General features: G+C 39.6%; 1 long non-coding RNA gene across 1 annotated transcript in view; it reads right to left on the reverse strand.

The window, feature by feature from the left end:
• Positions 1–732: 732 nt before the first annotated feature.
• Positions 733–23,074, reverse strand: part of LOC138843854 (uncharacterized) — a 44,263-nt gene continuing 21,921 nt past the window's right edge. Inside the window, exons 2-4 of the long non-coding RNA XR_011378964.1 lie at positions 5,744–5,991; positions 4,065–4,154; positions 733–778 (exon numbers count right to left, since the gene is read on the reverse strand). This is a non-coding gene — a long non-coding RNA (uncharacterized lncRNA). The remainder of the gene's footprint in view (positions 779–4,064; positions 4,155–5,743; positions 5,992–23,074) is intronic.

A 23,074-nucleotide genomic window follows, 5' to 3' on the forward strand; every position in this document is an offset into this window, starting at 1 on the left:
TAAAACATGCTCAAAATCACCATTATTTTATGTAATAATAAGGATTCTCATCTTTTATGTCAATAAATATAATAAATAAAAACATAAAAAGAAATAATATTTGAGAGGTACTTCAGCATTAGGTGAAAAAGAAAATCTCTAGCAATTCGCTTCCTGTGCATCTGTCGACATGAAACCATGTTCCACTGTAAAACTGAAGAGCATGGCAATTATATCAGAAAACAAAACAACTTGAGCAGAAAGTTTTAGAGCATGCAGGTGATATTGCTGTGTGACCATCTTGAGTGGAAAGAGGAAGAGACCAATTGTGGCCCTGGTTTCAGAATTTGCTTAGTCATACAGTGGTCATGAGCTCCTCTTCCAGTGAAAGAATGACACCACAAATTTCTTAAGAAGCAGAAGCTAGAATAAGTCATTGTCCAGGATTTCACCTGGAATGAGGAAATCTGTTTGAGATATGTACTAGGACTATATTCAACTGAGTGAAAGGAGTTAGAAATTCAACAAAAATTTCCTGGTTTGAGAGTCTCAAAATATTTATTTTTTTCAGTGTAAACATGGATAATGAGGGTCTCAGAATTGCCCTCCTGGCTAGGATATGATGGCATAAGTGATTCCTTCCAGGATCAGCCACTCTCAAACTGATGGCCCAGAGTGCAGTGTTTAGCCTCACAATTCCTAGGCTCTCTTGCTACCTTTACAAATATCGAGGGATCTTTTCCTATCCCATCTTCCTTCCCTGCCAGATCTTCTCTTCTTGGTGACTCAAGAAGACAACCTGAAACAACAATAAAATTGCTTGGTTATACCCATGACTCAGCTGAATAGCAACACTTGTGTTTCACAGCAGAAACAATAGAAGTGATTAAAAAATCTCTGCACCATCATCAGACATTTAGAGCAATCACATTAGGGCAGAACCATATGACTCTTGACCCCATAATCTGGGAAATACTTTTCACTAGAGAACATTATTTTTCCAGCAAAATACACAAGAAATGGAAGGGAGTAAAACAGCTCCAGCATATTTATCTTCAATGACAACTTTCTTTGTGATTTTGTTCTTATTCCTAAATTATCTGTGCAGATAATCCTAGCCTTTATAGATCATCCGTAACAGAGCACTGTTGCTTGATAAAAAGCCCAAAGATCCCACACATTTCATATCACACAGAAAAAAATATATAAAAATATTATACCTAAAATATATATTCTATATCAGATCTACTGTTTCAGTTTTAACATTTTGTGAGTTCCTGAGAAAACCTGAAATAATACTATCCCCACTCTTAAGAAATTATGTATATTGTATATGTATGTGTATATATATATATATATAGAATCTGTTGTATTAGAAGCAATGATCATCCTAAAGTAGGAAAATGTCACCAAAATGTCCATATTTTAGCAACTCACCAGACTCCCAACACATTGGTTCACATATAGAGTTACCACAAAAATCAGGTGGCAAATCCAAGGGAATATCTGTCAAATTGGGGGGATTCATTCATAGTAGCACAATACAGGCACATCAGAGACTGTAGACGCAGAGTCAAGGAAGGCACAGCCCATGAAACCCACCAAAAATCACCCAGCCTCTGTGAGGACACAGAGAAATGACCAAAAACACCTTAAGGAAAAATTAATGTGTGAGAGGTACAGGAGCCCACTCAGAGTCTGAACACTCAGAAAGAATATCTGCACACCCTTCACCTTCCCTTGGTCATTTATAAGAGGATCTAGATAGTAAGCCTGCATCTCTTTACCCCTCCATGGGAAAAGGTACCCTCTCTGTTGCTGGCACAGAAACTTTCAGACAAAGCCACCATTCGACCCCACTGAAACCATCATCTTAAGGCCATTGTTCTTCTGAATTTGGGCTCTAAAGGTAATCAAGACATTCAAGAACATTAACAGATAAAAAAGGGAGAGAATGGTCCAACATGGGAAGTGAGATACACAGCAGACCCATAGAATGGCAAATGTCCTAACAGCACTCTGGCCTCATAATCAGCCCTTAAGGCATGCGGATCCGGCTGAAATGCCCATGAGAGTATTTCAGGCATGGAAAGCCAAGACACTCTGGGGGGAGGGGAACCTAAATGAAAGATCTCCACGAGTGAGATCCCAGTGGAAAGAACGGGTCATCAAAGAAGGAGGTACCTTTCTCTGAAGGGAGGAGAGAACTTCCACTTTGACCATGGCCTTGTCTAAAAATGATCAGAGTCAGTGAACTCAGGGGGCTTCCATAGCCTTGGCAGCTCATGACAAGAGCCTAGGGTGATTACTGATGTCATAAACAAGAGTGTCAATTTGTTAAGTCAACAACAGAAGTCACTGTGCACTTACTCCTCATGTAGGATCTCTGTCCTTAATGTGCTGTACATTGTGATTTAATGCTATAACTAGTACTCAAATAGTATTTTTCACTTTATGTTTCTGTGTGGGAGCAAACTGTTGAAATCTTTACTTAATGTATGCTAAACTGATCTTCTGTATATAAAGAGAATCGAAAATGAATCTTGATATGAATGGAAGGGGAGAGGGAGCGGATAAAGGGAGGGTTGCGGGTTGGAGGGACGTTATGGGGGGGAAGCCATTGTAATCAATATTCTGTACTTTGGAAATTTATATTCATTAAATAAAAGTTTAAAAAAAGAACATTAACAGAGAGAGGAAGTAGAGAATGAATTGGAGCAGTAAAGACATTTGCACAAATGGGAGCAGCAGTGATTTCATGTGAATTTGGGGGAAATTAACTTATCCAGCTACAATATTCAATTATATATTCTCATAGTGATTAAATATCCTGCATTACATAATGGCAGTGTCAAGCTAGACATTCTGGTTGTCTATAGTTGAAACTGTTGTATACCCTGGCTATGTTGGAGATGTGACAAATTCAAGTATATAGTATTATTCTTCCCTTGTGTTAATAACCGAAAAAAAGTTACCAAATCCAAATATGTATTCAAATATGTATTACAAACTAGAATTTCCATTTTGTGTGAGGGGAAACCTGGTCAGAGTACCCACAGAATATGTTGATGCAGAGAGAATGATTACGTGGGTAAAGAGAACCGTTTCTGGTCACTGACATAAAAAATAAGAGTGTTAATTGTTAAAGCAACAACAGGAGTCACTGTTCACTTACTCCTCATGTTGTACCTCTGTCCTCAATGAGGTATACTGTGAGAATTAACGGTAAAACTTGTCTTCAAACAGTACTTTTTGGTGTGTCTGTGTGGGTGCAAACTGTTGAAATCTCGACTTAATATAGCGTTGGTCTTTTGTGTATAAAGTCAATTAAAAACAAATCTTAATGGAAAATGGAATGGGAGAGAGAGTAGGAGGTGTGATGAGAGTAGGGGTGAGAGGGCGGGAATGAGGAGAAGAAACACTATATCCCTAAAAGCTGTACATATGAAATTTGTATTAATTAAATAAAAAATTAAAAAAGAATCATTTCCTCTCTGTAATGTCACTTGTGAATCATAAAAGGAAGATAGAGCTGATCTTAAGTGTAGAAACAAGGTAGAGACAAGTCAAACAATATACATAATCTGAAGGAATTATGCCCAATCACTAGTCAGCCTGTCACCTTTCAAATGCCTCAGGCTGTTTAGATGATGATCTCATCTCCAAAAAGTCCTTTTGCCCTTATGCGTATCTCAAAAGCAAATTTATAACCACTTCCTGGAGTAGAGTAGCCTTCCTTTTCATTTTCTAGAATGAAAAAAAAAATGATACCAAAATAGCATCTTAGTCACCAAGTCTCTTGAAATGCAATCTTGCTAAGAAGAAAATCATCACAATTATGACCAAAGAGAAGCTTTTCAACCACAATTAGTTAACGAGGGCTCAAAACCAAGTTTCTGCTTGAAAAGTTTTCTCTCTAAACAGAAGGCTCAGAGCTCCTAGGCTAAGCTTTCAGGAAGGAGGTGTTTTGTGCAGAAAATGAAGAGACTGTTTCACTGAGACAAGAATTGAGCATGGGAAAGTGTATAGAGTTGTAGCTTATGGCCAAAAGAATACAGAAATAAAGGGAAAAGAATACTACTCACTGGGATTTTCCAGTCGCTCCATCTTTATCTCATTGTTTTCGTTGTCCTTGTGCATAGCACTATGCAGAGAACATCTGCATCGGAACAGGACTAGGACAAAGAACATGGAATCAGATGCCATAATCTGGATGCTCCCTCACATGTACCCAGTTTCCACAGGGTTCTCTATATTTTATCCCAGGGAGTTACCATCAGCTTAGTCAGGGGCTGGGATTCTTCCTACTGCTTTATAAGAATACCACAAGGGGCCAGTGCTGTGGCACAGAAGGTTAAGCTGCCAGCAGTGCTGGCATCCCATATGGGTGCCAGTTCAAGACCCAACTGTTCCACTTCCAATCCAGTTTCCTGCTAATGCACCTAGGAAAGCAGCAAAATATGGCCCAACTTGGGCCCTTGCACCCACATGGGAGACCCAAAAGAAGCTCCTGGATCCTGGCTTCCACCTGGCCCAATCCCAGACCCAGACCCAGGCCATTTGGAAAGTGAACCAGCGGATTCTCTCTCTCTCTCTCTCTCTCTCTCTCTCTCTCTCCCCCTCTCCCTCTCTCTCTCCCTCTCCCTCTCCCTCTCTCTCTCCCCTCCTCTGTCTCTGTATCTCCACCTTAAATAAATAAATCTTTAAAAAAAAACAAAAGAATATCATGAATGCATATTATAAATAACCTATCCCTGATCTGTGTCCCCAAGAACACATCAGACATAATACTACAAAACCTAAGATCTCCCAACACTGGATCATTGGGCCTTGGAGACCAGAAAAGAGCAGGTATTGTTTTCTTGTCCCCCATATTAACACAGATAACATCCCTAACCCTCCATACGCATTGCTTCACTACAGTTCCCTTGTCCTTTAAGGCCTGCCATAGCACTTACATTTCTTTATGTGTTGATCTATCTCAAGTAAAAAGGGAGAGAACATGACAAAGAGAAAAAATACAAATAGCATAGCAAACAGGGCATAAAGCCAAGGAGTGCCATTGGGGAACAAACTGACCCCTGGCCCAACCTCTGCCATTGGGATGTGGAAGAGGATATGGAATTCTCCTCTGCAGCTCTGTTGCCTTCTAGGTGATCAATTATGAAGTCACACCTTAGATTCAGAGTGTTGAAGTCTGCATGGGGATTGGCCAATCCTCTCTGACATACAGTTTGAGAACTAAAAATCTCAAGGGGCCAGCGCTGTGGTATAGTGGGCTAAGCCTCCACCTGCAGCACCATCATCCCACAGAGGCACCAGTTCTAGTCCTGGCTGCTCCTTTTCCAATCCAGCTTTATGCTATGGCCAGGGAAAGCAGTAGAAGGTGGCTCAAGTGCCTGGAACCTGCACCCGCGTGGAAGACCTGGAAGAAGCTCCTGGCTCCTGGCTTCAGATATGCACAGCTCCAGCCGTTGTGGCCATTTGTTGAGTGAACCAGTGGATGGGGGACCTTTCTCTCTGTCTCTCCCTTTCTCTGTCTGTAACTCTGCTTCTAAATAAATAAATAAAATATTTTTAATAAAAAAAGAATATCAAATCACTTCCTCTGTCACAGCTCCATTAAACGTAGAACACTAGATTTGCAAGGTAGACCAGGAAACGTACATTTCCAAACAGATATTCGGGAACAGCACCTGTGCATTTGAACCACATCTGTAACAAAGGGATTTTACTTTGCAAAGAAACATTTACATTGAAGTACCAAGAAAGAATGTGCTTTCCTGAAGAAATATCTGAGGCTCTTTCCTAGGATCCTCTGTCATGGTGCAGTCATGTCAGGAACTGTGTCCAGTGGATCATGGGAATATCTCCCCAGTTGCATGTGCCAGTGGAGGCAACAGTTTATCCTCCAAGATGAGGGTGGTATTGCCTTCTGAGCTAAACAGAACATCAGGCAGTGTGTTGCTCCAAATACCATCAGAATATGTTCCCCGGTCTTCGGCAGCAACTCTGCAAGCAAATTGTAGAGAGATCCAAGGAATTAGACCATAATTTCACCTGGCCTGTTCATAAATGGAACTTCCTTTGAGGTAGCATCTTCTCATTCCTAGCCCACTACACAAACACAACATATTTCAAATAATTTAGATTGATTCACTCTCTCCACCTTTCAAAAGAGCACCTTGTCCTAGAACCCTTCTTATGCTTCAATTCAATTCTTCCAGATTCCCAGCCCATTGTCACAGGGATAACTCTGCCCAGTACCATTTCCCAATCACACAATGATCCCAACTCCTGATCTAAACTGGGCTTTCTCTAAGGTGACCAATGGAGACCCACTGGTAAGTTGCTACTATTTCCCCATAGTCTGTGCCAAGATTTGTTACCTGCCATCTCCGGGTGCCTTCATGCCTAATCTCTCTCTGCCAGGAGCACTGTGTATGTTTCTTCTCAAGGTCCATAAGCTCCCTATTTCTCATCCCAAACACAAAGAGAGATCCCATTATGATACTGCCTAAAAAACCTGAGAACTAGCCCAATTCTGGATTACACAAGATATCTGAAGCCTGACCACTACCTTCTGGGAGCTGCTCATCCAACTGAGAAAATAAAATTCTCAGCAAAAAAAAAGTGAAAGTTATCATGGGTTGGTATAATTGGAAAACCCCTCATGGAATAACACAAAGGAAGAGTATCAGTTAAGCAAATTGAACTAAAATGAAAAGGTCACCTAAGAGTTGAAGCACGCTCCCACTTACTTTCAGGGGATTAAAAACAAGATACCTGGGTGTTTACCTTTATTACGCTTTTGTGAGAAAAAAGCAATGTTAGGAGACGCTCAGAAACTTAAAATTGCTCAATTTTTAATCTCTCTCTCTCTTTCTCCACTTCCATCTTTGCTCCTGCTCAAATAAATATTTTTTAAAAAGGAAAATGGCTATAGAATATACACAAAAGGAAATGAAATCTCACTTGCACTCACCCAGAGCCCACCAATCCCCACACACCAACAAAACAGACATGGACAGAGAAACAGTGGGCAGACTCGATCTGGTGCTGTTACTTCTGGTACTGCTCCTACACACACAGATTTATTCAAATCAAACAACTGTTGCAACAATCTCTAGTAACTCCTCCCATAATGCTTCAACTCACCCAAGTCCATCCTATGCCACCTCCAGGGCAGACAGGAATGCCCTATAGACAACAGCCTGTCTCCTCATCTCTCAGATGACTCAGCCCATGAAACAACAATATTTTACCAACTTCTTTTTTTTAAGATTTATTTGTTTGTTTGAAAGTCAGAGTTACACACAGAGAGAAGGAGAGGCAGAGAGAGAGTTCTTCCTTCCGCTGGTTCACTCCCCAATTGTCCACAAAGGAGCCAGGAGCTTCTTCCAGGTCTCCCATGTGGGTGCAGGGGCCCAAGGAGTTGGGGCATCTTCGACTGCTTTCCCAGGCCATAGCAAAGAGCTGAATCAGAAGTGGAGCAGCTGGGACTGGGACTGGTGCCCATATGGGATGCTGGCACTGCAGGAGACAGCTTTACCAGCTACACCATAGCACTGGCCCCTCCCCATCTTTTAAATACAATCCAAATGGCAACCAGAAGTCTGGTGTGGCAAGGAAAAAATAGATTATGAGATCTACTAATTCCACAAATTGTTTTGTTGGCATGAAAAGTGTTGAGAAACCAATTTGATTGGTCTGAAGAACATGTAAAGTGTTTGACTAGATGATGAATGACAATATTAAATCTGCTGATATTTTATGTTCAAGATGAAGGGAGACAACATCCAAAATTAATGACATGATTTCCTTGATTGTGGCTTAAGAAATTTACGATCACGTAAAACTCTATCTTGAAAATAAGAACAGATGTTGTCTTACTTAGAGATAAGGGATGTGGAATAGAGATTCAGTTTTCATTTGGTTCATAAAATGTATAAAGCCATAAACCAGTTAGGTAATATAAAAAACATCCATGATTTTACACATTTTTTATTTTTTGACAGAGTGGACAGTGAGAGAGAGAGACAGAGAGAAAGGTCTTCCTTTGCCGTTGGTTCACCCTCCAATGGCCGCCGCGGCCGGTGTACCACGCTGATCCGATGGCAGGAGCCAGGTACTTATCCTGGTCTCCCATATTGATATATATATAAGGAATTATATGTATATATTAGAAGGAATTCTGAGTGTTATTCTACATCCTCAACATATTATTTCAACAGTATTAATACTGACATATTCTAAAGTTTCACATTGTTGTTACTGTTCTGTTGAGGACTGATCCCTTTTGCTCTGAGGTTTTGGATTTGACACTGCATTTGACCTTTTATGTAGTACTTGACTTGTGCCAAGGCAATGATGGATTCAAATCTATCCCCAAATCCAAGCATGAGTAAATCTTATCTTCATATAGTCAAATGGCAGGTATTTCCTACCACCTATTTTCATTCAGCAAGAGTGTCAAACAACTTAAACAGATTCCAAAAAGTAGAATTGCACTGACCTCAATTAATTTCAAATGCTGCTTTTTTATTTCTGCATATATTGAGTACATTTTATAATTTAAAAATGACCTGTTTTGGAATCCTACTTAGCCATAAAATAAATGACATCCTGATTTTTCCAATCAAATGGATACAACAAAAAATCATCATGTTTCATGAAATAAGGAAGATCCAAAAAAAGACAAATACAACATGTTTTCCATGGTTTATGATAGCTAATATGTACAGTATTAAAAAATAGGAAGCCGGCGCTGTGGCTCAGGGAGTTAAAGCCCTGGCCTGAAGCGCCAGCATCCCATATGGGCACTAGTTCTAGACCCAGTTGCTCCTCTTCCAATCCAGCTCTCTGCTATGGCCTGGGAAAGCAGTAGAAGATGGCCCAACTCCTTGGGCTCCTGCACCTACATGGGAGACCTGGAAGATGCTCCTGGCTCCTGGCTTCGGATTGGCACAGCTCTGGCCATTGCAGCCATCTGGGGAATGAACCAGTGGATGGAAGACCTCTCTCTCTGTCTCTAACTCTCTCCATAACTTTGTCTTTTAAATAAAATAAAATAAATCTTTTAAAAAATAATGTAGATGGGTGAAATTTACAGATTGGGATTTCATTGTTGTTTATAGCCCTTGTCTACATGCCTGCTCAACAGTAGTCTCTTTCCTTTTCATTTCTCAAACTGTTTATTTAGTGCAGCATTCAGCCTTTGAATATAAAGTAAATTAAAAATGTGCTATCACAAAAATTCAAAAAAAAGTAATGGGAGGGAAGAAAGTATCGTTATAAGAATTATATCTGTAAACTACATGAAATCTATTCTTTTCATATTTCTAATTTATTTTTTAAGAAATACAATTTCATAAGTACATTAGTAATATAGTTATTCTTTCCACCATACCCACCCTGCCACCTACATTCCCACCTTGCTTCCTCTTCCCTCCCTTCCTCCCTTCTCCCTTGCCAGTCCCATTCTCCATTAAGATTCATTTTCAATTAACTATGTACACAGAAGACCAACTCTATACTAAGTAAAGATTTCAACACACACACAAACTTTGAGAACTAGCTTTACAGTTAACTATCATAATACAACTCTTTGAGGACAGAGATCCTGCATGGGGAGTTAGTTCACAGTGACTCCTGTTGTTATTTTAACAATTAACACTCTTATGTATGACATCAGTGACCACCCAAAGCTCTGGACAAAAGCTGCCTAGGCTATTGAAGCCTTTTGAGACCACAAACTCGATTGGTATTTAGACAAGGCCATAAGCAAAGTAGAAGTTCTCTCCTTCTTTCAGAGAAAAGTACATCCTTCTTTGAAGGCCACTTCTTTCCACTGGAATCTCACTCACAGAGATCTTTCATGTAGAGCATTTTTTGCCACAGTGTCTTGGCTTTCCATGCCTGAAAGGCTCTCATGGCCTTTTTAGCCAGACTAGGAAGACTTAAGGACTTTAAGGCATTCAGATCTGGCTGAAAAGCCCATGAGAGTATTTCAGGCATGGAAAGCCAAGACACTCTGGCAAAAAAAAAAAGGACCTAAATGAAAGATCTCTGTGAGTGAGATCTCAGTGGAAAGAACAGGTCATCAAAGAAGGAGGCACCTTTCTCTGAAGGGAGGAGAGAATTTCCACTTTGACTATGACCTTGTCTAAATATCATCAGAGTCAGCGACTCAAAAGGCTTCCATAGCCTTGGCAGCTCATGACAAGAGCCTCGGGTGATTACTAACACCATAAACAAGGGTGTGATTTTGTTAAATCAACAACAGGAGTCACTGTGCACTTACTCCCCATGTAGGATCTCTGTCCTTAATGTGCTGTACATTGTGATTTAATGCTATAACTAGTACTCAAACAGTATTTTTCACTTTGTGTTTCTGTGTAGGTGCAAACTGTTGGATTCTTTACTTAATATATGCTAAATTGATCTTCTGTATATAAAGAGAATTGAAAATGAATCTTGATGTGAATGGAAGGGGAAAGGAAGCGGGAGAGGGGAGGGTTGTGGGTGTGAGGGAAGTTATGGGGGGGGAAGCCATTGTAATCCATAAGCTGTACTTTGGAAATTTATATTCATTAAATAAAAGTTAAAAAAAGACTTAATGGCTGATTCTGAGGTCAGAATGTTACCCAAAGTGATTGTCATTCTGAATCTGCTGTGTAGACTCCTTCCCATGTTGTAACATTTTCCCCTTTTTAATTCTACCTATTAATATTACCAAGCACTTGATCCTATTTAAATGATCACCTTGACACTTAATCCTATCTATACATTGATTTTAACACTTAATGTGATCACTTTAACAATTAAGATGGCATTTTTACCACTAAGCTTGATGGAATTTGGAATCCCATGACAAGTTTTTTAAACTGTACCCTTAGAAGTAAGTCTGTAGGAATGTATACAGCTTTACAGTTACAAAGTCCCTCCTCCTTCTTTTATTCCTACTCTTATTTTTTAGTGAGATCTATTTTCAATTGACTTTATACACATATGATTAACTCCATGTTAAGTAAAGAGTTCAACAAATAGTATGAAGAAAAAAACTGAAAATCTTCCTTGACAGTCAAGACAACAGCAGCTCAACTCATCCCTTCTAGGAAGTGTCAATTTCACTTCTAGAGATTTAGTTTTAGGTGCTCTTTTAGTTTTCACAGATCAGGGAGAACATATGGTATTTGTCCCTTTGGACTGGCTTATTTAACTAAGAATGATGCTTTCCAGGTTCATCTATTTTTTTTTTTTTTGCAAATGACCAGATTCATTTTTTGCCACTGTATAGTAGTCCATAGTATGCATATCCCATAATTTCTTTATCCAATCTTTGCTTGATGGGTAATTAGGTTGATTCCATGTCTTAGCTATTGTGAATTGAGCTGCAATAAACATGGATGCGCAGATAACTCTTTTGTTTACTGATTTCAATTCCCTTGAGAAAATTCCCAGAAGTGGGATGGCTGGGTCATATGGTAGGTCTATATTCAGATATTTGAGGTATCTCCATACTGTCTTCCATAGTGGCTTTACCAATTTACATTCCAACCAACAGCGGATTAGGTACATTTCCCCCAACATTTTCACCAGAATTAGTTTTTGGTTGATTTCTGTATGAAAGCCATTATAACTGGGGTGAGGTGAAACTTCATTGTGGTTTTGATATGTATTTCCTTGACAGCTAGTGATTCTGAACACTTTTTGATGTGTCTGTTGGCCATTTAGATTTCCTCTTTCTTTTTTTTTAAACTTTTATTTAACAAATATAAATTTCCAAAGTACAGCTTTTGGATTACATTGGTTCCCCCCCCCATAACTTTCCTCCCAACCGCAACCCTGCCATCTCCCGCTCCCTCTCCCATTCCATTCACATCAAGATTCATTTTCAATTCTCTTTATATACAGAAGATCAATTTAGTATATATTAAGTATAGATTTCAACAGTTTGCACCCACACGGAAACACAAAGTGTAAAATACTGTATGAGTACTAGTTATAGCATTAATTCACATTGGACAACACATGAAGGACAGAGATCCCACGTGGAAGTTAAGAGCACAGTGACTCCTGTTGTTGGCTTAACAGTTTGTCATACTGGTTTATGGTGTCAGTAATCTTCCTAGGCTATTGTCATGAGTTGCCAAGGCTATAGAAGTCTTTTTTCTAACTTTTATTTAATGAATATAAATTTCCAAAGTACAGAATATTGATTACAATGGCTTCCCCCCAATAACGTCCCTCCAACCCGCAACCCTCCCCTTTCCCACTCCCTCTCCCCTTCCATTCACATCAAGATTCATTTTTGATTCTCTTTATATACAGAAGATCAGTTTAGCATACATTAAGTAAAGATTTCAACAGTTTGCTCCCACACAGAAAAATAAAGTGAAAAATACTGTTTGAGTACTAGTTATAGCATTAAATCTCAATGTACAGCACACTAAGGACAAAGATCCTACATGAGGAGTAAGTGCACGGTGACTCCTGTTGTTGACTTAACAAATTGACACTCTTGTTTATGGCATCAGTAATCACCCTAGGCTCTTGTCATGAGCTGCCAAGGCTATGGAAGCCCCCTGAGTTCACTGACTCTGATCATTTTTAGACAAGGCCATGGTCAAAGTGGAAGTTCTCTCCTCCCTTCAGAGAAAGGTACCTCCTTCTTTGATGACCTGTTCTTTCCACTGGGATCTCACTCACAGAGATCTTTCATTTAGGTTCCCCCCCCCAGAGTGTCTTGGCTTTCCATGCCTGAAATACTCTCATGGGCATTTCAGCCGGATCCGCATGCCTTAAGGGCTGATTCTGAGGCCAGAGTGCTGTTAGGACATTTGCCATTCTATGGGTCTGCTGTGTATCTCACTTCCCATGTTGGATCATTCTCTCCCTTTTTGATTCTATCAGCTAGTATTTGCAGACACTAGTCTTGTTTATGTGATCCCTTTGGTTCTTAGTCCTATCATTACAATCAATTGTGAACTGAAATTGATCGCCGGGACTAGTGAGATGGCATTGGTACATGCCACCTCGATGGGATTGAATTCGAATTCCCCGATATGTTTCTAACTCCACCATTTGAGGCAAGTCAGCTTGAGCATGTCCCAAATTGCACATCTCTTCCCTCTCTTATTCCCACTCTTATATTTAACAGTGAACACTTTTCAGTTAAGTTTCAGCACTTAAGAATAATTGTGTATTGATTACAGTATTCAACCAAAAGTATTAAGTACAACAAACAAAAAAAAAATACGAAGAGGGATAACATATTAAGCTGCTCATCAACAGTCAGGGTGAGGGCTGATCAAGTCACCGTTTCAACCATGTTGAATAGCAGTGGTGAGAGTGGCCTTCCCTGTGTGGTACCAGATTTCAGTGGAAATGCTTCCTACTTTTTCCCATTCAATATGATGTTGGCCGTGGGTTTTTCATGGATTTCTTTTATTATATTGAGGAATATTCCTTCCATACCCAGTTTGCTTAGAGTTTTCATCATGAAAGGGTGTTGTATTTTATCAAATGCATTCTCTGCGTTTATTGAGATAATCATATGGTTTTTCTTCTGCAGTCTGCTAATGTGGTGTATCACATTGATTGATTTGTGCACATTAAACCATCCCTGCATACCAGGGATAAATCCCACTTGGTCTGGGTGGATGATCTTTCTGATGTGTTGTTGCAATCTATTGGAGAGAATTTTATTGAGGATTTTTGTGTCTATGTTCATTATGTTCATCAGGGATATTGGTCTGTAATTCTCTCTCTTTCTTTTTTTTTTTTTTTTTTTTTTGGACAGGCAGAGTGGACAGTGAGAGAGAGAGACAGAGAGAAAGGTCTTCCTTCCTTTTGCCGTTGGTTCACCCTCCAATGGCCGCCGCGGCTGGCGCGCTGCGGCCGGCGCACCACGCTGATCCAATGGCAGGAGCCAGGAGCCAGGTGCTTTTCCTGGTCTCCCATGGGGTTCAGGGCCCAAGCACCTAGGCCATCCTCCACTGCACTCCCTGGCCACAGCAGAGAGCTGGCCTGGAAGAGGGGCAACTGGGACAGAATCCGGCGCCCCAACCGGGACTAGAACCCGGTGTGCCGGTGCCGTTAGGCGGAGGATTAGCCTAGTGAGCCGCGGCGCCGGCCGGTCTGTAATTCTCTTTCAATGCTGCATCTTTCTCCGGCTTAGGAATTAAGGTGATGCTGGTTTCATAGAAAGAATTTGGGAGGACTCCCTCTTTTTCGATTGTTCTGAATAGTTTCAGAAGAATTGGAGTCAGTTCTTCTTTAAATGTCTGCTAGAATTCAGCAGTGAATCCATCTGGTCCTGGGCTTTTCTTTGTTGGGAGGGCCTTTATTACTGTTTCAATTTCTGTCTCAGTTATGGGTCCGTTTAGGTTTTCTATGTCTTCCTGGTTCAATTTAGGTAGGTTGCATGTGTCCAGGAATCTATCCATTTCTGATAGGTTTCCCTGTTTGCTGGCATACAAGTCCTTGTAGTAATTTCTGATGATTCTTTTTATTTCTGTGGTGTCTGTTGTTACGTTTCCTTTTTCATCTCTGATTTTATTGATTTGGGTCTTTTCTTTTTGTTTGTTAGTTGGGCAATGGGGTGTCAATTTTGTTTATTTTTTCAAAAAACCAGCTCCTTGTTTGGCTGATTTTTTTGTAATGTTTTTCTTGATTCAATCCTGTTGATTTCTTCTCTGATTTTAATTATTTCTCTTCTCCTACTAGATTTGGGTCTGGTTTGCTGTAGGTTTTCTAGGTCCTTGAGGTGAATTGAAAGCTCATCTATTTGGTGCCTTTCCAATTTCTTGATGTAGGCACCTATTGATATAAACTTTCCTCTTAACACTGCTTTTGCTGCGTCCCATAAGTTTTGGTATGTTGTGCTGTTATCCTCATTTACTTCCAGAAAATTTTTGATTTCTCTTTTAATTTCTTCTATGACCCATTGTTCATTCAGGAGCATGTTGTTCAATCTCCATGTGTTTGCGTATGCTCTAGGGATTCCTGAGTTGCTAATTTGCAACTTCATTCCTTTATGGTCTGAGAAGCTGCATGGTATGATTGTAATTCTTTTGAATTTGCTGAGACTTGCTTTATGGCCTAGTATGTGGTCAGTCCTAGAGAAGGTTCCATGTACTGCTGAGAAGAATGTAAAATCTTTAGCTGTAGGATTGAAAGTTCTGTATATATCTGTTAGATCCATTTGGGCTATAGTGTCGTTTAAATCTACTGTATCCTTGTTGATCTTCTGTCCTGTTGATCTGTCTGTTTCTGAGAGTGGAGTATTGAAGTCCCCCAGTACTATTGTATTGGGGTCTAAGTCTCCCTTTAAGTCCCTTAACAAATCTTTTAGATAAACCGGTGCCCTGTAGTTAGGTGCATATACATTGATAATTGTTATATCTTCTTGTTGTATTGATCCCTTAATCATTATATAGTGTCCCTCTTTGTCTCTCTTAACAGTTTTTGTGGTAAAGTTTATGTTGTCCGATATTAACATGGCTACGCCTGCTCTTTTTTCATTTCTGTTGGCATGGTATATCTTTTTCCAGCCTTTCACTTTCAGTCTGTATGCATCTTTGTTGGAAAGATGTGTTTCTTGTAAGCAGCAAATAGATGGGTTTTGTTCCTTAACCCAATCAGCCAATCGGTGTCTTTTAACTGGACAGTTCAGGCCATTCACGTTCAATGTGACTAATGATAAGTGGTAACTTTGCCCTGCCATTGCCAAAGATAAGTTCTAATATATGCTTTGAATTCCCTGTGATCTTTTGCTGTGAGCTTTCCTTCCTTGGTTTCCTTCCTTTACCTTCTTTCATATTGATGACCGTGTTTCTTTGTTTCTGTGTGTAACACATCTTTAAGCATCTTTTGCAGGGCTGGACGAGTGGCGACAAATTCTTTCAATTTCTGTTTGCTATGAGAAGTCTTTATTTCACCTTCATTCACAAATGATAGGTTTGCAGGATATAATATTCTGGGCTGGCAGTTGTTCTCTCTTAGTACCTGGGCTATATCTGGCTATTCCCTCCTAGCTTGTAGGGTTACTGATGAGAAGTCAGCTGTGAGTCTGATTGGATATCCTCTGAGAGTAATCTGACGTTTCTCTCGTGCACATTTTAGGATCTTTTCTTTATGTTTCACTGTGGAGAGTTTAATTACAACGAGTCGTGGTGATGATCTCTTTTGGTCATGTTTATTAGGGGTTCTGTGAGCTTCCTGTACTAGGATTTCTCTGTCCTTCTCCAAACCTGGGAAATTTTCTGCTAATATCTCACTAAAAAGGCCTTCTAATCCTTTCTCCCTCTCCATGCCTTCAGGAACTCCTAGAACCTGAATGTTGGGTTTTTTAATAGTATCCTGAAGATTCCCAACAATATGTTTTAGATTTCTAACTTCCTCTTCTTTTCTTTGGTCTGACTGTATCCTTTCCTGTTCTCTGTCTTTTAAGTCCGATATTCTCTCTTCTGCTTCACCCATTCTGTTTGTAAGGCTCTCTATTGTGTTTTTCATTTGATCTATTGAATTCTTCACTTCGTTATGATTTCTCGTCACTATCACAGTTTCCTGTTGTACTAGTTGTTTCGTTTCATTTTGATTCCTCCTTAATATTTCATTTTCACGAGAGAGATTTTCTATCTTGTCCATTAAGGATTTCTGTAGTTCAAGAATTTGTTTTTGAGAACTTCTTAATGTTCTTATCAATTTTTTGAGATCTGCTTCTTGCATTTCTTCTATGTCATCATCTTCATAATCTTGAATTGGGGTGTCTTTTTCATTTGAGGGCGTCATGTTGACTTCCTTGTTTTTATTACCTCGGTTTTTGCGTTTGTTATTTGGCATATTGGAGATATTTGGTTTCTTCACTGTGGTGCTTTTTTTGTTATACTATGACTCTAGATTAAGTGGACTGTCTGTTTTTGATGGAGCCTTAGAGGCTTGAGATGGGTGTGGCCTGAGAGCTCTGTTTGGTGTGCCAAAGGTGACACTCCCAGGTTAGGCGTGGTAGATCTCTCTCTCTCTCTTTCTTTCTTTTTTTGATTCAAAAGGGAAGTAATTCTGCACAGCTGAACGAAGTTGGAGGTAGTTAGCAGGCAAATGATATACCCCAGGACCCAGAGAGCGAAAGCTCTTTCCCAAGGGACCACACAGGGAATCTGCTCTGCCCTCAGAGTGGGCTCAAATTCTCCTTCAGACTCCCACTGGGTTGCCAAAGTTACGGAATTGTAGCGTCTCTGGAGAGTACTCACGTGAATTCCATGAGTTCTCTCCCCCACCTTCTCTTTTTTCACAGTCTCAGTTCAGTAGCACCACAACTTTACTAGGTCCTAATCTCCTGTTAATTCGCCCCGCCCAGAGTCAGGTTTTTCTGCTAGGCTCAGGGCCGGTGCAGACCTGAGGTCGCTCTGCTTATGACGTATGTCCAAGATGGCGCCTGCTCTTTGTCTGGCTCGCCCTTGAGAGGTGAGCGGAGAGAGAGAAACCTGTGTCCGTACCAGTCACCTTTTTTTTTTTCTCTCTCTCTCTTCCAGTTAGCTTGGTGAACTTTCCCCCACCGGGGGTCGTTCCCTCTAGTCTCCTCTCTCCGCTTGCCTGCCGGTGTCTCGGGCTATTGAGGTTCGGCTCACCTCGCGTTCCAGCGCTGGTGTGTTGAGTCTGCCGCTGGTGTCCCGAACTGTGGGCTCCCACGCTCTCCACGCAGGTACGCTGTGAATCACGCGTTCTGGAAGAGTTTCTTCTGCTGTTTCCTCCCCTACTCTTCCTTGAACCTGCAGTATCTCCACTTTTATTAAACTGTCTCTCCCCGGACTATCAGTGTGCTCCCTTCCTATTCCGCCATCTTGCCTAGATTTCCTCTTTCTAAAAATATCTGTTTAAGTCCTTGGTCCATCTCTTAACTGGGCTGTTTGCTTTGTTGTTGTGGAATTTCTTGTGTATTCTGGTTATTAGTATTTTATTAGTTGCATAGTTAGCAAATAATTTCTTTCATTCTGTTGGTTGCCTCTTCACTTTCCTGACTGTTTCTTTTGCAGTACAGAAACTTCTCAAATTGATGTAATCCTTGTTGTTAATTTTGGCTTTGACTGCCTGTGCCTCTGGGGTCTTTTCCACGAACTCTTCACCTGTGCCAATGTCTTACAAGGCTTTCCCAATGTGCTCTAATAATTTCATGGTATGAGGTCATATATTTAGATCTTTAATTCATGTTGAGTGGATTTTTGTGTAAGGTGTAAGGTAGAGATCTTGCTTCATACTCTGCATGTGGAAATCTAGTTTTCACAGCACCATTTGTTGAAGAAACTGTCCTTGCTCCAAGGATTGGTTTTAGATCCTTGGTCAAATATAAGTTGGTTGTAGATGTTTCCTTGATTTCTAGTGTGTCTATCCTGTTCCATCGGTCTATCCATCTGTTTTTGTACCAGTACCAGGCTGTTTTGATTATAACTGCCCTGTAGTATGTCTTGAAATCTGGTATTGTGATTACTCCAGCTTTGTTTTTCTTTATAAGATTCTTTAGTTATTTGGGGTCTCCTATGTTTCCATATGAATTTCAGCATCATTTTTTCTAGATCTGAGAAGAATGTCTTTGGTATTTTGATTGGTATCACATTGATGTTTTGTAGACCTAATTGTAGAGATCTTTGACATCCTTGGTTAAATTTATTCCAAGGTATTTGATATTTTTGTCGCTATTGTGAATGGGAATGTTTTTTTAGCTTTTATTTAATAAATATAAATTTCCAAAGTACAGCCTTTGGATTACAGTGGCTTTTTCCTCCCCATAACTTTCCTCCCACCCACAACCCTCTCATCTCCCGCTCCCTCTCTCATTCCATTCACATCAAGATCATTTTCAATTCTCTTTATATACAGAAGATCAGTTTAGCATACATTAAGTAAATATTTCAACAGTTTGCACCCACACAGAAACACAAAGTATAAAGTACTGTTTGAGTACTACTTATAGCATTAAATCTCAATGTACAGCACATTAAGAACAGAATCCTACATGGGGGGTAAGTGTACAGTGACTCCTGTTGTTGATTTAACAATTGACACTCTTGTTTATGGTGTCAGTAATCACCCTAGGCTCTTGTCATGAGCTGCCAAGGCTATGGAAGCCTTTTGAGTTTGCCAACTCTGATCTTATTTAGACAAGGTCATAGTCAAAATGGAAGTTCTCTCCTCTCTTCAGAGAAAGGTACCTCCTTCTTTGATGGCCCATTCTTTCCACTGGGATTAGCAGACACTAGTCTTGCTTATGTGATCCCTTTGACACTTAATCCTATCATTATGATCAATTATGGCCATTCACTTTGACTAGTGAGATGGGATTGATCTTAGAAGCTCAATATCAGCTTGGCCTTTTCTGTTTATACAAAGGCTATTGATTTTTGTGTATTGACTTTATATCCTGCTACTTTACCAAACTCTTCTATGAGTTCCAATAGTCTCTTAGTGGAGTCTTTTGGATCCCCTTTATATAGAATCATGTCGTCTGTAAGTAGGGATAGTTTGACTACCTCCTTCCCCATTTGTATCCCTTTGATTTCTTTTACTTGCCTAATGGCTCTGGCTAAAATTTCTAAGACTTATTGAATAACAATGGTGAGAGTGGGCATCCCTGTCTAGTACCAGATCTCAGTGGGAATGCTTTCAACTTTCCCCCATTCAATATGACGCTGACCATGGGCTTGTCATAAATTGACTTCATTCTGTTGAGGAATATAAGAAACAATTTGCTTAGAGTTTTGATCATGAAAGGGTGTTGTATTTTATTGAATGCTTTCTCTGCATCTATTGACATAATCATATCGCTTTTGTTCTGCAGTTTTATGTGATGTATCACATTGATTGATTTGCAAATGTTGAACCATTCCTACAAGGATGGCGAATGTTTTCTTGAGGATTTTTGCATCTATGTTCATTAGGAAAATTGGTCTGTAATTCTCTTTCTCTGTTGCATCTTTTTTGAGTTTAGGAATTAAGGTAATGCTGGCTTCATAGAAAGAATTTGAGAGGATTCCTTCCCTTTCAATTGCTTTGAATAATTTGAGAAGAATTAGAGTTAGTTCTTCTTTAAAAGTCTGGTAGTGAAGCCATGCTGTCCTGGGCCTTTCTTTGTTGGGAGGGCCTTATTACTGTTTAAATTTCTGTCTTGGTTATGGGTCTGTTTAGGTTTTCTATGTCTTCATGACTCAATTTAGGTAGGTTGCATGTGTCCAGGTATCTATCCATTTCTGACAGATTTCCCTGTTTGCTGGCATACAGCTCTTTGTAGTAATTTCTGATGATTATTTTTATTTCTGTGGTGCCTGTTGTTACATCTACTTTTTCATCTCTAATTTTATGGATTTGGTTCTTCTCTATCCTTTTTATCAGTAGTTGGACCAATGGTGTGTCAATTTTATTTATTTTTTCAAAAAACCAGCTCTTCATTTTGCTAATCTTTTGTATCATATTTTTGGTTTCAATTTTGTTGATTTCATCTCTAATTTTAATTATTTCTTTTATCCTTGGTTTGCTGTTTTTTTTCTAGATCCTTGAGATGCATTGATAGCTCATTTATTTGGTGCCTTTCCAATTTCTTGATGTAGGCACCAATTGGTGTGAACTTTCCTCTTAACACTGCTTTTGCTGTATCCCATAAGTTTTGATATGCTGCATTGTCATCTTCATTTTTTTCCAGGAATTTTTTTATTTCTCTTTTGAGTTCTTCTATGACTCACTGTTCATTCAGGAGAATGTTGTTCAGTCTCCATGTGTTTGCATATTTTCTAGAGATTCCTGAGTTGCTTTTTTCCAGCTTCATTGTATTCTGGTCAGAGAAGATGCGTGGTATGACTTAATTTTTTTAATTTGCTGAGACTTGCTTTATGACTTTGCATGTGGTCAATCCTAGAGAAAGTTCCATACACTGGTGAGAAGAATGTGTACTTGGTGGCTGTAGAATGAAAAGTTCTGTAGATATCTGTTAGGTTCATTTGGTCTCTAGTGTCGAATAACTCTGTGGTTTCATTGCTGTTTTTCTGTCTGGTTGATCTGTACATTGCAGAAAGTGGGGTATTGAAGTTCTCCATTACTATTGTATTGCAGTCTATGTTTCTCTTTTAATCCCTTAACATTTCTTTTATAGCCAGAGGCCCTGTAACTAGGTGCATATATGTTTATAATAGTGACATCTTCCTGTTGAATTGATCCTTTAATCATTACAAAGTGCCCTTCTTTGTCTCTTTTTTTATATTTTTAATGCACATAAATTTTATTTATTTTTTTCTTTTTTTAACATTTATTTAATGAACATAAATTTCCAAAGTACAGCTTATGGATTACAATGGCTTTTCCCCCCATAACTTCCCTCCCACCTGCAACCCTCCCTTTTCCCACTCCCTCTCTCCTTCCATTCACATCAAGATTCATTTTCAATTCTCTTTATATACAGAAGATCAATTTAGTATATATTGAGTAAAGATTTCAACAGTTTTCACTCACATATAAGCACAAAGTGAAAAATACTGTTCGAGTACTAGTTATAGCATTAAGTCACATTGTACAACACATTAAGAACAGAGATCCTACATGGGGAGTAAGTGCACAGTGACTCCTGTTGTTGACTTCACAAATTCACACCCTTGTTTATGGCATCAGTAATGACCCGAGGCTCTTGTCATGAGTTGCCAAGGCTATGGAAGCCTTTTGAGTTTGCCAACTCTGATCTTATTTAGACAAGGTCATAGTCAAAGTTGAAGTTCTCTCCTCCCTTCAGAGAAAGGTACCTCCTTCTTGAATGACCCGTTCCTTCCACTGGGATCTCACGCACAGAGATCCTTCATTTAGGTAATTGTTTTTTGCCAGAGTGTCTTGGCTTTCCATGCCTGAAATACTCTCATGGGCTTTTCAGCCAGATCTGAATGCCTTAAGGGCTGATTCTGAGGCCAGAGTATTGTTTAGGACATCTGCCATTCTATGAGTCTGCTGTGCATCCCGCTCCCATGATGGATCATTCTCTCCCTTTTTTATTCTATCAGTTAGTATTTGCAGACACTAGTCTTGTTTATGTGATCCCTTTGGCTCTTGGTCCTATCATTATGATCAATTGTGAGCAGAAATTGATCACTGGGACTAGTGAAATGGCATTGGTACATGCCATCCCATTGATGGGATTGAATTGGAATCCCCTGGTATGTTTCTAACTCTACTGTTTGGGGCAAGTCAGCTTGAGCATGTCCCGCATTGCACATCTCTTCCCTCTCTTATTCCCACTCTTATATTTAACAGGGATCACTTTTCAGTTAAGTTTCAACACTTAAGAATAACTGTGTATTGATTACAGTATTGAACAAAAAGTATTAAGTAGAACAAACAAAAAAAATACTAAGAGGGATAACGTATTAAGTTGTTCATCAACAGTCAGGGCAAGGACTGATCAAGTCACCATTTCTCACAGTGTTCATTTCACTTCAACAGGTTTCCTTTTTGGCACTCGGTTAGTTGTCACCGATCAGGGAGAGCATACGATATTTGTCCCTTTGGGACTGGCTTATTTCACCCACATCTCTTCCCTCTCTTATTCCCACTCATATTTAACAGGGATCACTTTTCAGTTAAGTTTCAACACTTAAGAATAACTGTGTATTAATTACCGAATTCAACCAATAGTATTAAATAGAACAAACAAAAAAATACTAAGAGGGATAAAGTATTAAGTTGTCCATCAACAGGGCAAGGGCTGATCAAGTCACCATTTCTCATAGTGTCCATTTCACTTCAACAAGTTTCCTTTTTGGTGCTCAGCTAGTTGTCACTGATCAGGGAGAACATATAATATTTGTCCCTTTGGGACTGGCTTATTTCACTCAGCATGATGTGCTCCAGATTCCTCCATTTTGTTGCAAACGACCGGATTTCATTGTTTTTGACTGCTGTATAGTATTCTATAGAGTACATAGCCCATAATTTCTTTATCCAGTCTACTGTTGATGGGCATTTAGGTTGATTCCAGGTCTTCGCTATTGTGAATTGAGCTCAATAAACATTATGGTGCAGACAGCTTTTTTGTTTGCCAATTTAATTTCCTTTGGGTTTCTAT

Source organism: Oryctolagus cuniculus, chromosome 9 (genome assembly GCF_964237555.1).
Source record: "Oryctolagus cuniculus chromosome 9, mOryCun1.1, whole genome shotgun sequence".
Taxonomy (NCBI): domain Eukaryota; kingdom Metazoa; phylum Chordata; class Mammalia; order Lagomorpha; family Leporidae; genus Oryctolagus; species Oryctolagus cuniculus.